At 41.6% G+C, this 13,172-nt stretch overlaps 1 protein-coding gene across 29 annotated transcripts in view; it reads left to right on the plus strand.

The window, feature by feature from the left end:
* Window positions 1-849: 849 nt before the first annotated feature.
* LOC118369755 (carbohydrate sulfotransferase 15-like) overlaps window positions 850-13,172 on the plus strand; it is a 39,604-nt gene continuing 27,281 nt past the window's right edge. For 27 of the 29 annotated variants that reach the window (XR_008095110.1, XR_008095113.1, XR_008095118.1 and 24 more), the window contains exon 1: window positions 850-1,214. The gene's annotated coding sequence lies outside the window, so the exon portion shown is untranslated. The remainder of the gene's footprint in view (window positions 1,215-13,172) is intronic. The other 2 variants (XM_035754419.2, XM_035754421.2) reach the window with 2 other exon arrangements.

Here is a 13,172-nt window from a genome sequence, read left to right on the forward strand (position 1 = left end):
AAAACTAGGCCCTCAACAGAATATTTTGGGAAACTGTATTGTTTTATATAGTACCATTTTATCACAACATATTCACCCAAGGTCTCACTTGGTGAAAGCCTCAGGACTGAAAATGAATGAATGCAACAAGCACATCTCTGTCACTAGCAAGCACAGTCATGGGTGATACTGGTAACTCTAGAATTGACTTGGAAGGCACTCTGGGAAATATGGAAATAAGGCTTAAAACCCTACATAAGGGCTATTCATTTCCTATCTTGGAGGGCTGAAACATTTCTGGTTTTGATTTTGTTTTGATTTTTTAAAGAACCATCCCATCTATGATTATTCAGAGGCCATAAAGTGGTTATTTTATGGCATTGCTAAAAAAAAAAGCTTATTTGATTACATTTTGCTCTTTGATTTTTAAAAGAAGGGTAATTACCACCTTCCCACCTGGTTATGAATGCAGCATGAATACTTATGTCTAGATGATATTTAGTAACATTTACCAGTGTTGGAATTGCTTATGGCGAGGCTGGTCAGAGCCTGTATATTGGCAGGAATGCCTGATTAGTTAGAATCCTTTTTTATTTTGAAATTCCGTGTTTTTTGATGGTATTGTCGGTCTTTTTGAAAAATTCTCTAAATATTTCTGCCAACCTTAATTTATGAACATAGTTTGCATCATAAATAGTAGAAGGGGCTAGAAATGCAGACACTGGTGTCGCCTACAGTAGGAATGTTCGTTGTAATTGCTGTGATTATTGCGGCTGTCGAGTACCCAAATCCTCTCTTCCCTTGGTCCCTTCCACTCTTCAGACTCTTGCAGCTCGGTCATAATAATAATCTGGAGAGACGAGATGCTTCATAGTTTATTGCTTTCTGGGATCCTTGGGATATCCATGCCCTAAACCCTAACCTCAACTGTTACCTTAATTTAACCGTGTTGAATTTGAATAGCAATGTAGTGACGTCAGAGTGTGGACACCCGAAGGATCCCACTTAGATCCTTGCTTGATAGTCAGTAAACGCCCGCGCTATAAAACCAGTGTTTGATAGAGTGCCATTCAAAAGAACGCAGTTGTGAATTCATTATAATGTGCCTGTATAAACTCGTATACCTTACCTTATTGAGACAAAACTGAGTTAATTTTGTATTACTAGAATGGATGTGGAATGTTCACGAAGAGCGCGCAAAGAAGTCGCTTTGATTGATTCATCGGATCTTGAATGTGAGTAACAGCAATTTAATTTGGCCACTCGTTATTACCAGCATGTGTAGGCAACATTTGACCGTTGTTGCCCGGTATGCAAACCAAACAAAGTTTGGTCTTACTTTGGCTTAGTAATGAGAGCATTCTCTCGTAGAGTACTGCTATACCACCAATAAATATTTACCCTATTCACAGGGGTTGTACTATATTATAGCCTTCACTCCAACTTGTGATGACATTTATGAACAAAATAAATAATGGAACCGGCAATGTACTTCTTTCTGATAACCAACTTCAACATTTTGCAGAAAATTAAGTTTAGGAAATTAGCCTATCCTGAATAAATTTCAACGCCCATGGCAATATTTTAGCGACAGTGACCATTTTTGTGAGTTGTCAACATTTTAATGTTCTCATCTTGGAATCAAACTAGAGTTTCAACAAACAAAGAGCAGCCAATTAGTTTAATGCTTTGTGGCTATGTACTCCTACAATAGATTGCATTAGAAGACGTATAAAGACAAACTGCTGCCCTCAGGTTGAACTAAAAGTCTACCCATTAATTGAAGATTACATCCATTAACACATTATATCTAACACATTATTGGGGCCTAATTGAATGCCAAATTGCATTTCCACATGCCACTGAGCATAAACTGGTGTAATCAACATTGTTTCCACTTCATTTCAACCCAAAAACTAAATGTGATCAAGGTGGAAAACTGGTTGGATTTGCAAAAAGTCATCAATGTAAGGGAACTTCGTCTTTTTTTTCACTCAACTTTGAACCTAAATCCAATGACATGGTGAAATGTTTTGTTGATTTCACATTGAATTCACAGTCGTTGACAACTCAACCGAATGTAAAACTAAACTTCTGTGTTGAGTGGAATGTATTATAGAGGTGCTTGCTCAGATAGGAGCTGTGTCAGAATGCTCTTTTTCTGAGGCAGACTTATTTTTCCTCAGTGAACTGCTGTAGAATGTCTGTGTCATTCCTGGGGGTCGAATCCTCTTCTAGTACACCAGAGACTAAACCAGAATAGGCTATTCCATGAGGTGGAATTAACAAATGAATTTCTCGGCACATCAGAAATGTAGTATCTTCTCTCACAATTTAATTGTTTCATTACATTATATCTGACTACACACACACACACACACACACACACACACACACACACACACACACACACACACACACACACACACACACACACACACACACACACACACACACACACACACACACACACACACACACACACACACGTCAGGTAGGATGGCAATACCATATTGTATGAATCATCCACTGGCATCCAGAGGTGTTTGATGTCTGAATCAGTGGTACAATCTGTCGATCTGCCAGATGTAAGAGTGCCCACTGTTTCCTTCTGACGTTTTCTCTCCCCCTCCTGTCTAGGCTATTGCTCAGTGCTCTGACATGAGGCCATGGTAGGTAGACAGATGACCTTTGGATAAACCTGTCTCTGTGGACTCATGTTGACTTACGCTTAAAGTGCCTTTGAGCAAGCGGTGGGTCGGGGTTGGGGAGAGGTGGGTGGTTGAGGTTGAAGGACCTTTTCGTAACTCGGTCTCCCCAGTTACTGTTTTTCGAAGTTTGTGCCCTACCCTGGAGGCTGACTCACTGGACTAGAGGTTTTGTGGTCACCAATAGGCTGAGCAAAAGTCTGGAGCTTTTGAGACGCCAAGGCTGTGTTTCTCTTGGCACTATGTTGTACACTTTGGTCATGTTGAAAGCATGAAAAGAGAGATTGCTATGGGGAAGCTTACCCTGCCGCCAAGGCCAAATTGGGGGAAAAATACTTTGTCATTTTAGGAATAGATTTTGTGTGTGCGTGCGTGCATGCACAATCCAGGATCCACGCTCAGAACCACAACAGTGGTGATGACCGTCTGTGTGTCTAAGCAGTTTCACAGTAAGACCAGCCAACCACACTGCTGACACTAGTCCAGGGAGAAGGAGATGACAGGTGAAATGATAGATAGACTTCCTGATGGAAGCTTCAACATCACTGTTACTTTATATCTTCAGTGTGAGGCTTTGCCTCTAAACAGTGCCAGCTTCATAGAGTGCTGTAGTACAGTAGACCTCCTTGGAGAGCTTCTGCTCGTTTCTATCCATATACTGTAGCTACATCCTCGGATTGATGGGCTCAGTGGAGGAGTAGGCATATTAGCCTGACGCCTTGACTTGTTTTTGAGTCATGAAGATCGTTATCTGTTGTTTTATGGGTAATGCTAACGCAAACCCCACCCCTTCCTCCATGGCAGATATTGATTGACTTGATCGATGCCCAGTTAGTGATCAGGCAGAGAGAATCTATTCTCCAAGGGCTACTCACATTTAATAGGCTGTGCTGACATCATTTATCTTCTGTGGGCCATAACAAAGATTTAGTGTATTTGCTATCTGCTGTTTCAGGCCATTCACGGTACATCTAACCACAGGATTCCATGATATGCCCCCCATAAAATACATTACTTTGAATAGATAGATATAGAGACGTATATCTACATTTATGGCTCTAGATACTTGCAATCTATTTTACAGTGGTTTGTCTGTTGCCATGTTATGCTTTTCCTCCATTCAGTCATAGTTCCACAGCTTCTGTATACCTCCTATCCCCATTGGTCCCTGTCCTCTTTCCCCCTCACTGAAAATGCACCTGTTAAACAGTAGGAGGAACCTTTCAACATAACCTTGTTTGTTATGAAGTTTTAATAACATTAAAGCACCGTGCAATGGTCCCACACTTCAATAGAAGCAATACAGATCTTAGCTCAAAACCACAGCTTGGTGCCAGATGTCTCAGCACTGGACTGCAATGACCTGCTGCCCTGAACTTGTGAAAACAGTGTATTCTGGGAATGACTCTTACAACACTAGGCTAGTTATCCTTATCTCTCAAGTGATAGGACATGGACATACAATATGGGTCTTATAGACTCCTTTCAAGGCCCCATTTTCCCAAACTAGCGGTCACGACCCCATGTGGGATCACCTGATTTGAACATGGGGTTGCGCTTGGTTCATAGAATCGGGGTTGTTACACCAGTTTGGGAACCCTTCTGCTAATGTAATAGTTGCTGCCGGTAAGAGTCTTTGGTTGCATAGATATTCAAACCGTGTCAATGGGGTTGTGAGTTCATTGACTTACAGACACAACCCTCCAATAAATGTCAGAAGTTAAAATATTGGGGAAATATTTTTGTGGTTACATGTTCATTACATTTTCAGAAATGAGAGAAAATAGCCTGATGTTGATATATTTCAGTAGTGAATCACTCTTTCTCTGTAACAAAAACAATGGTGGAAAAAGGAAACCTAATCTGACCCAATGAGGTAAATTAATCAGATTTACAGATCTCTGTGTTCTTCTAAGAACACATTTTGGTTTCCCAACATCTAACCAGACTTACTCTGGGCCAGGCCTAAGGCTATGTCCCTGCCAACATCTAACCAGACTTACTCTGGGCCAGGCCTAAGGCTATGTCCCTGCCAACATCTAACCAGACTTACTCTGGGCCTGGCCTAAGGCTATGTCCCTGCCAACATCTAACCAGACTTACTCTGGGCCAGGCCTAAGGCTATGTCCCTGCCAACATCTAACCAGACTTACTCTGGGCCAGGCCTAAGGCTATGTTCTCTACCTGGATGCACTTATTCTCAATAGAGGGTGATGAACGGTGTGCTGTTATTCCAAAGCGTACCAGTCCTTTTTACCACAAAGCCTAGTTTTTACTTATTGTTTTGCACAATACACATCACAAATGTCCCCTACCAGAAGGGGATTCCTCTCTTATCGCACTCTTTTGCAATGGTTCAGTGTTTTTGTGCCATCTCTTTCCCAATCCCAGAGAAGAAGCTTCTCTGGTCTACTACCGGTCTCCCCTCACAGAGTGTTCTGAACAAGACATTCATCTGGAAGTGGTAAACATGTAGACAGGATTAGTTCACTTTCTTACTCTCCTCTTTAACTGCTTTGCCAAGTCTCTGGAACGACCGAGTATTAAGAGAGAGATGGACTGCACAACAAAGTCAGGCAAGAGTTGTCTATAGTCAGTCAATGTGAGAGAAAGGGGAAATGTAGAAGGGGTAAAGGAGACAGAGTATTGGGAGAGAGAGGGAAGAGTACTTTTTAATATCATATTTGATCTGAAATAATGGCATGATTTATAGAGAACACACTCTCTGTCGTATTTTATTTCCTTCTCCTTTCCTGTAGTCAATCCTGCCCAAAGCAGATCTTTCTGAAGGCTGTAAATACCAGGGGTGTAGTGCTGCCTAACTGCGGAGGAGTGACGCTCCCTCACTTTTTTTCAATTATAGAATACACAGTGCTGGTAAAACTATTTCTGGAAAATGTATTCGGATAAATTCTCAATAAATTATATTTAATTACCACAAAAATTCCATGAAAAATGATAGAATCACAAACTAAATAAATATGTATAGTAGCCTAGAGGTAAATGGTGGTTTCTTCCCGGTCTTCTCTCTGATGGTGGCGATGTGGAGGCCCGTCGGAGTCTTGATCACTTTGGCCAATCAGAACATTACAAAAAAATCTAAATTCACTGTGTGTCTGCCTTGACATTCATCTTGCTCAGTGGAACCCAGAATGATATGTGACCACTTGGTTACACCGTTCTGCCAAGGACACCCCAACCAGAGTGGCCACTGCATAGCCCAAGGAGCCTGACTCTCTGGAAGTTGCTGTAGCCCTGCTTGTGATATTTAGCCTACATTGGCTATAGGTTGAGACGCAGGGCTGTTCTAGCTTGGTATGTCAGGGTGGGCAATTGGAAATGTGAATTGGGCCAAGTTGGAGGTAATAATGCATGTAGGTTATAGTTTATTGAGATGTATGAATACACCACACCAAAAGCTTGATTTTTATGGCTGTTTTAAAACACATTTCCTGCAATTATTTATGTTCACTGCTTGTTCAATTGATTTGATAGAATGTTTAATCTATGCAAATAAATTATATGAATTGATAGTTCACCTCTCTGTTTTCTTTTGAACAGTACTGTATATTGTAACCATGTGTTCAAGCTAATGTAACATATGGGATATGAACCTAGGTCTCCCACAGGAGCAACCAATCTCTTAGACCGTTACACCAATAGGAAATTCCCAATTGGGCTGAGGGCAGACACTGGTTTTGAAGTTCGCAGGCAGGGTTGCCTGGTTGCGTGACCGCGACCGCCTCATGTCCACAAAACTAATCAAATCAAAGTTTATTTATAATACAGCATTTTAAGCTTGACAATACAATGAAATGCCTACTCACAATAAAGTTATCCTTGCAAACAGTGCAATGATAGTAAGCTGGAGATTGTCTGGTTGGATATTTGCCTTCCCAAAACCAAGCCGATTTTTTTTTGGTGTGTTACTGGCTGCCCAAACAGATTGCATTCAATGAAGGTCTTGAAATTGTTGTCAAATTGTAATGATTCCCTGGTGAAGGAAATCATTTTGTTTGGAGATCTCAATAATGATGTTTGCAAAAAGGATGGCACATCCCGCAATGTCTTTATGCACTTCTGTAGATCACTTACTCGGACCCAATTGATAATAGATCCCACCAGGGTATGTGAAACAGTGCAAAGTACGATTGACTTAATATTGGTGCCTGATAAATCCAAAATATAGCAGAGTGGAGTAATAGTATATGGAATCAGTGATCAAGTTATTACATTTTGCACAAGGAGAGTTTTTAAAGATACATTTAAGTGTCACAAAACTGTTAGAATCAGAGGACTCAATAAATACTGTGTTGAAATGTTTAAGTGGCTAAAATTGACTGGTCACCTGTGCTGGATAGTGTAGGGGTAGACAGTGCCTGGGAAGCTTTTAAATGTGGATTCTTTGGTGAGGTGAATGTGATTGCTCCTATTAGAAGGGTCAGAATAAAGTGGAGATCTAGCCCTTGGTTTAATCATGAGATTCTAGAATCTATCCAAGCAAGAAATAAGGCCAAATTTAAGAACTCTCAAGAGCAGCATGATTTTGTCCTATATAAACGTCACAGAAATGAAGCACAGAGCAGGATTTTTTATTTTATTTTTATTTCACCTTTATTTAACCAGGTAGGCTAGTTGAGAACAAGTTCTCATTTGCAACTGCGACCTGGCCAAGATAAAGCATAGCAGTGTGAACAGACAACACAGAGTTACACATGGAGTAAACAATTAACAAGTCAATAACACAGTAGGAAAAAAAAAGTCTATATACATTGTGTGCAAAAGGCATGAGGAGGTAGGCGAATAATTACAATTTTGCAGATTAACACTGGAGTGATAAATGATCAGATGGTCATGTACAGGTAGAGATATTGGTGGATGGATGAAGCACAGAGCAGGATGGATGAAGCACAGAGCAGGATGGATGAAGCACAGAGCAGGATGGATGAAGCACGGAGCAGGATGGATGAAGCACGGAGCAGGATGGATGAAGCACGGAGCAGGATGGATGAAGCACGGAGCAGGATGGATGAAGCACGGAGCAGGATGGATGAAGCACAGAGCAGGATGGATGAAGCACAGAGCAGGATGGATGAAGCACAGAGCAGGATGGATGAAGCACAGAGCAGGATGGATGAAGCACGGAGCAGGATGGATGAAGCACGGAGCAGGATGGATGAAGCAGAGCAGGATGGATGAAGCACAGAGCAGGATGGATGAAGCACAGAGCAGGATGGATGAAGCACGGAGCAGGATGGATGAAGCACGGAGCAGGATTGATGAAGCACGGAGCAGGATGGATGAAGCACGGAGCAGGATGGATGAAGCACGGAGCAGGATAGATGAAGGACGGAGCAGAATGGATGAAGCACAGAGCAGGATAGATGAAGGACGGAGCAGGATGGATGAAGGACGGAGCAGGATGGATGAAGCACAGAGCAGGATGGATGAAGCACAGAGCAGGATGGATGAAGCACAGAGCAGGATGGATGAAGCCGTGAGCAGGATGGATGAAGCATAGAGCAGGATAGATGAAGATAGAGCAGCATGGATGAAGAACAGAGCAGGATGGATGAAGCACAGAGCAGGATGGATGAAGCACAGAGCAGGATGGATGAAGCACAGAGCAGGATGGATGAAGCACAGAGCAGGATGGATGAAGAACAGATCAGGATGGATGAAGCACAGAGCAGGATGGATGAAGCTAAAAGGGGTTACTTTGCTGATAAAATCATTGAAAAGAAAAGACCCTAAAAGGTTTGGGAAATAATTTAACTAGGCTGTAGTAGTACTACCAAAAAATGAACAAAACAGCATTAGGCTGAACATCAGGGGGGAGATGGTATATGAAAAAGCAGAAGTTGCCAATGAATTGAACTCTTCTTTTAATTATTATTATTTTTTTAAACTTCTGTTGCCAGTAAGCTGGCTAGCAAGCTGCCCACCAGTTCAGCTTTGTATGGGAATGACCAAGTCAAGAAGTATTATGCCGAGTTAGGGGTTCAGCCAAACTCTTTTTCTTTTGTAAAGGTAGCAACAGCCAAAATAGCCAGTATGCTGGCAGAGTTTAAACGCTCCAAAGCCACAGGCCAGGATAACATTCCTGCAAGGTTTCTGATAGATTCTGCTGAGCAAATTGGCCCTTGTATTACACATATCGTTAACCTCTCTTTTGAATTAGGCATCTTTCCCAGGGACATTAAACACACTAAAGTTATACCTCTGTATAAGAAGGGGATAAGGTCTGAAACTGGGAATTATAAGCCTGTATCTATCCTCAGTATAACATCAAAGATCCTGGATAGAGTTTTACATGAGCAAGTGTATTAATACATGTCAACAAACAAAGTCTAATTAATGATTTTCAGTCGGGTTTTAGAAAAACATACTCCACTGATTCATGTCTACTTTATTTGACTGACTTCATCAGGAAAGAGATTGATAAAGGAAATCTCTGTGGAATAGTACTGCTTGACCTACAGAAGGCCTTTGATAGAGTTAACCACTCTCTCCTAATCTCCAAACTGGAGGCACTGGAGTTAAGCAGTATCCCTCTAGGCTGGGTAAAGTCCTATTTATCAGGGAGGGAGCAAGTAGTAGAGGTCAATGGTCCACTGTCTCAGGCAAAACCAATGAGTTGTGACGTTCCGCAGGGGAGCGTGCTTGGGCCTCTACTGTGTTTACTGTCTATTAACGATATGAAAGATGCTTGTTCTTGCCATCTTTTCCTTTATGCGGATGACTCGACACTTCCTGTGTCTCACGAAAGTAAAACTATGTTGGAGAGCATATTTAGCACAGACTTACGAACATTAGCAAATGGCTTGGAGATAATGCACCATCTCTGCACTGGCAATTCTTTTTGGATCCAGACCTGAATTGAGTACAGTAGGTCCTCTGAAATTAAGGGGTGAGGTGCTGACTACTAAACCTCTGTTAGCTACCTAGGATGCATCCTTGATGGAAGCTTGGGAGGTGTGAGCATGGCTACTAAAGTGCTAGGGAAGGTTAATGCTAGGACTGAGTTTTTGGCTAGAAAGTCCAAGCTGCTTGATAAGGGCTCCATGAAAGTACTAGCCACTGCCCTTATTCAATACCATTTTGACTACGCTAGTACTTCCTGGTTTGGGGACTTCTCTAAGCTTATGAAGGGCAAGCTCCAGATAGCCCAGAACAAGCTGATCAGGGTAGTATTGAAGGTGAGTCCACATACTCACATAGGCAGGAGCTGCTTTCAGGAACTGAACTGGCTGCCTGTTGAGGCTAGAGTGTCCCAGATTAGACCGGGTTTAGTTTACAGGAGTATTTATGGTTCTGCGCCCAAATATTTCACTGACTACTTTCCCCATGTTAGGGACACACACAATCACTGCACCAGACTGCACCAGGTTTTGCTAATGTGTGCTTATAGAGGTTCAGAAGTAATGCTGGGAAATGTACTTTATTGAATACTGGAGCCTCCGAGTAGAATGAGTTGCCACGGCGTCCTCTCTGGGCAGCTTTAAAAATAAGGTAAAAAACTGATGACTTCTGTGCCCAAATGAATGACCCCAGTGGTGGAAAAAGTACCTAATTGTCATACTTGAGTTAAAGTAAAGATACCTTAATAGAAAAAGACTTAAGTAAAAGTCATCCAGTAAAATACTACTTGAGTAAAAGTGTTTGTTTTTAAAAATACTTTAGTATCAAAAGTAAATGTAGTTGCTAAAATATACTTAAGTATCAACAGTAAAAGTACAAACAATTTAACATTCCTTAAATTCAGCAAACCAGAAGGTAAAATAATTAAAAACATTTGTTTTTACAGGTAGCCAGGGTCACACTCATAATTTACAAACAAAGAATTTGTGTTTAGTGAGTCTGCCAGATCAGAGGGAGTAGGATCTGGTGCTGTCATACTGTGTTCAACCGTGTTCGATCTTGTCTAGCCATCTTGTTTCAAGAGGACCACAATGGAAATAAGTCCCAGATTGCATTGTGTGTTGTCCTCCATAATTTTACTCATGTGTATGTATGGCTTTTTCAAGTTTTTCAAATTCTTTCAAAATGGTGGAAGTAATAAACTAAACTATATATATTAGTATTTACATTAGACTATAGCCTACAAATAGCTATACCACGTAGTCGTAGGCCTATTAGGCAATAGGTTACTGCACATTATTGTGGTTTGTTCGTGAACTGGCCGAATGGCAGCGCTGTCCTTCAGCATTACAAGTTGGTTCAACAAATGGAAGTTAGAGGTAGTTTTGTGGCAACCCAACGAAAGGGGTTAAATATGTGTAAAAAAACAAACATTAAAAAAAACTATTATATATAAGATACCTCAACCTTTTTTCTTATGATTTAGCTATTGTCTGTCCTTTTTGCCATTTCTGAATGTGTTATCCAATGCATTTCTATAGGCTTTAGTAGTAAAGGCCAAAATCAACATCTTATCTTTGTTTAAAAACATTTTTTTCTTACACCTAAAATTCTCAATCAAATGGGTAAATGATGGGCCTCCCGGGTGGCACAGTGGTCTAGGGCACTGCATCGCAGTGCTAGCTGTGCCACCAAAGACTCTGGGTTTGCGTCCAGGCTCTGTCGCAGCCGGCCGCGACCGGGAGTTCCGTGGGGCGAATCACAATTGACCTAGCGTCGTCCGGGTTAGGGAGGGTTTGGCCGGTAGGGATATCCTGTGGCGGGCCGGGTGCAGTGCATGGTAACTACTAACAAATGGGGTAAAATTAAATACATTTTTTTTTGCTAAATCTTAAATAAATTCCATATGTAAGCTTAGCAATAAAACCTCTCCCTCAAAGTGATCAAAACAAAGGAGATGACTGTGGACTACCGGAAAAGAAGGGCCGAGCACAGAGCAGGTTGAGTGCTTCCAAGTTCCTTGGTGTCCAAATCACCAACAAACTATCATGGTCCAAACACACCAAGATAGTCATGAAGAGAGCACGACAATGCCTATTCCCCTGCAGGACACTGAAAAGATTTGGCATGGGTCCTCATATCCTCAGAAAGTTATAAAGCTGCACCATCGAGAGCATCCTGAATGGTTGCATCACAATCTGTTATGGCAACTGTTCCATATCGGACTGCAAGGCTCAACAGAGGGCAGTGCGTATGGCCCAGTACATCACTGGAGCCAAGCTTCCTGCCATCCAGGACCTCTATACCAGGCGGTGTCAGAGGAAGGCCCTAAAAATGCCCAAAGCTACCCTAGTCAAAGACTGTTCTCTCTGCTACCGCACGGCAAGTGGTACCGGAGCGCCAAGTCTAGGTCTAAAAAAGACTTCTTAACAGCTTCTACCCCGAAGCCATAATACTGCTGAACAGCTAATCAAATGGCTACCTGGACTATTTGCATTGATCCCCCCCCACTCCCTTTTTTATATTCCTGCTACTTGCCATTTATTATCTGTGCTTTCCCCTACCTACATGTACATATTACCTCAATTATCTCAACTAACCTGTACCCCCGCACATTGACTCGGTATTGGTACCCCCTGTATTTAGCATAGTTATTGTTATTTTATTGTTGGTCTTTTATTTTTTAACTTTTGTTTATTTAGTAAATATTTTTTAAACTCTTATTTTTCTTAACTTCTTTGTTGGTTAATGGCTTGTAAGTAGTACTTCGTTCAAGCACCTTTTGCAGCGAATTACAGCCTTGAGGCTTCTTGGGTATGACATTGAAAACTTGGCACACCTGTATTTTGGGAGTTTCTCCCATTCTTCTCTGCAGATCCTCTCAAGCTCTGTCAGGTGAGATGCGGAGCGTCGATGCACAGCTATTTTCAGGTCTCTCCAGTAGAGGTCGACCGATTAATCGGAATGGCCGATTAATTTGGTCCGTTTTCAAGTTTTCATAATTTTGAAAAAATATTTTTTTATACCTTTATTTAACTAGGCAAGTCAGTTAAGAACACATTCTTATTTTCAATGACGGCCTAGGAACGGTGTGTTAACTGCCTTGTACAGGGGCAGAATGACAGATTTTCACCTTGTCCGCTCGGGGGATCGAATCTTGCAACCTTACAGTTAACTAGTCCAACGCAATAACGACCTGCCTCTCTCTCGTTGCACTCCACAAGGAGACTGCCTGTTTCGCGAATGCAGTAAGCCAAAGTTAGTTGCTAGCTAGCATTAAACTTATCTTATGAAAAACAATCAATCATAATCACTAGTTAACCACACATGGTTGATGATATTACTAGATATTATCTAGCGTGTCCTGTGTTGCATATAATGTGACTGAACATACAAGCATACAAGTATCTAAGTATCTGACTGAGCGGTGGTAGGCAGAAGCAGGCACGTAAACATTCATTCAAACAGCACTTTCAGGCGTTTTGCCAACAGCTCTTCATTTTGCATCAAGCATTGCGCTGTTCATGACTTCAAGCCTATCAACTCCCGAGATGAGGCTGGTGTAACTGAAGTGAAATGGCTAGCTAGTTAGCGTGCGCTAATAGTGTTTCAAACGTCACTCAC

This window comes from Oncorhynchus keta, chromosome 36 (genome assembly GCF_023373465.1).
Source record: "Oncorhynchus keta strain PuntledgeMale-10-30-2019 chromosome 36, Oket_V2, whole genome shotgun sequence".
Lineage (NCBI taxonomy): Eukaryota > Metazoa > Chordata > Actinopteri > Salmoniformes > Salmonidae > Oncorhynchus > Oncorhynchus keta.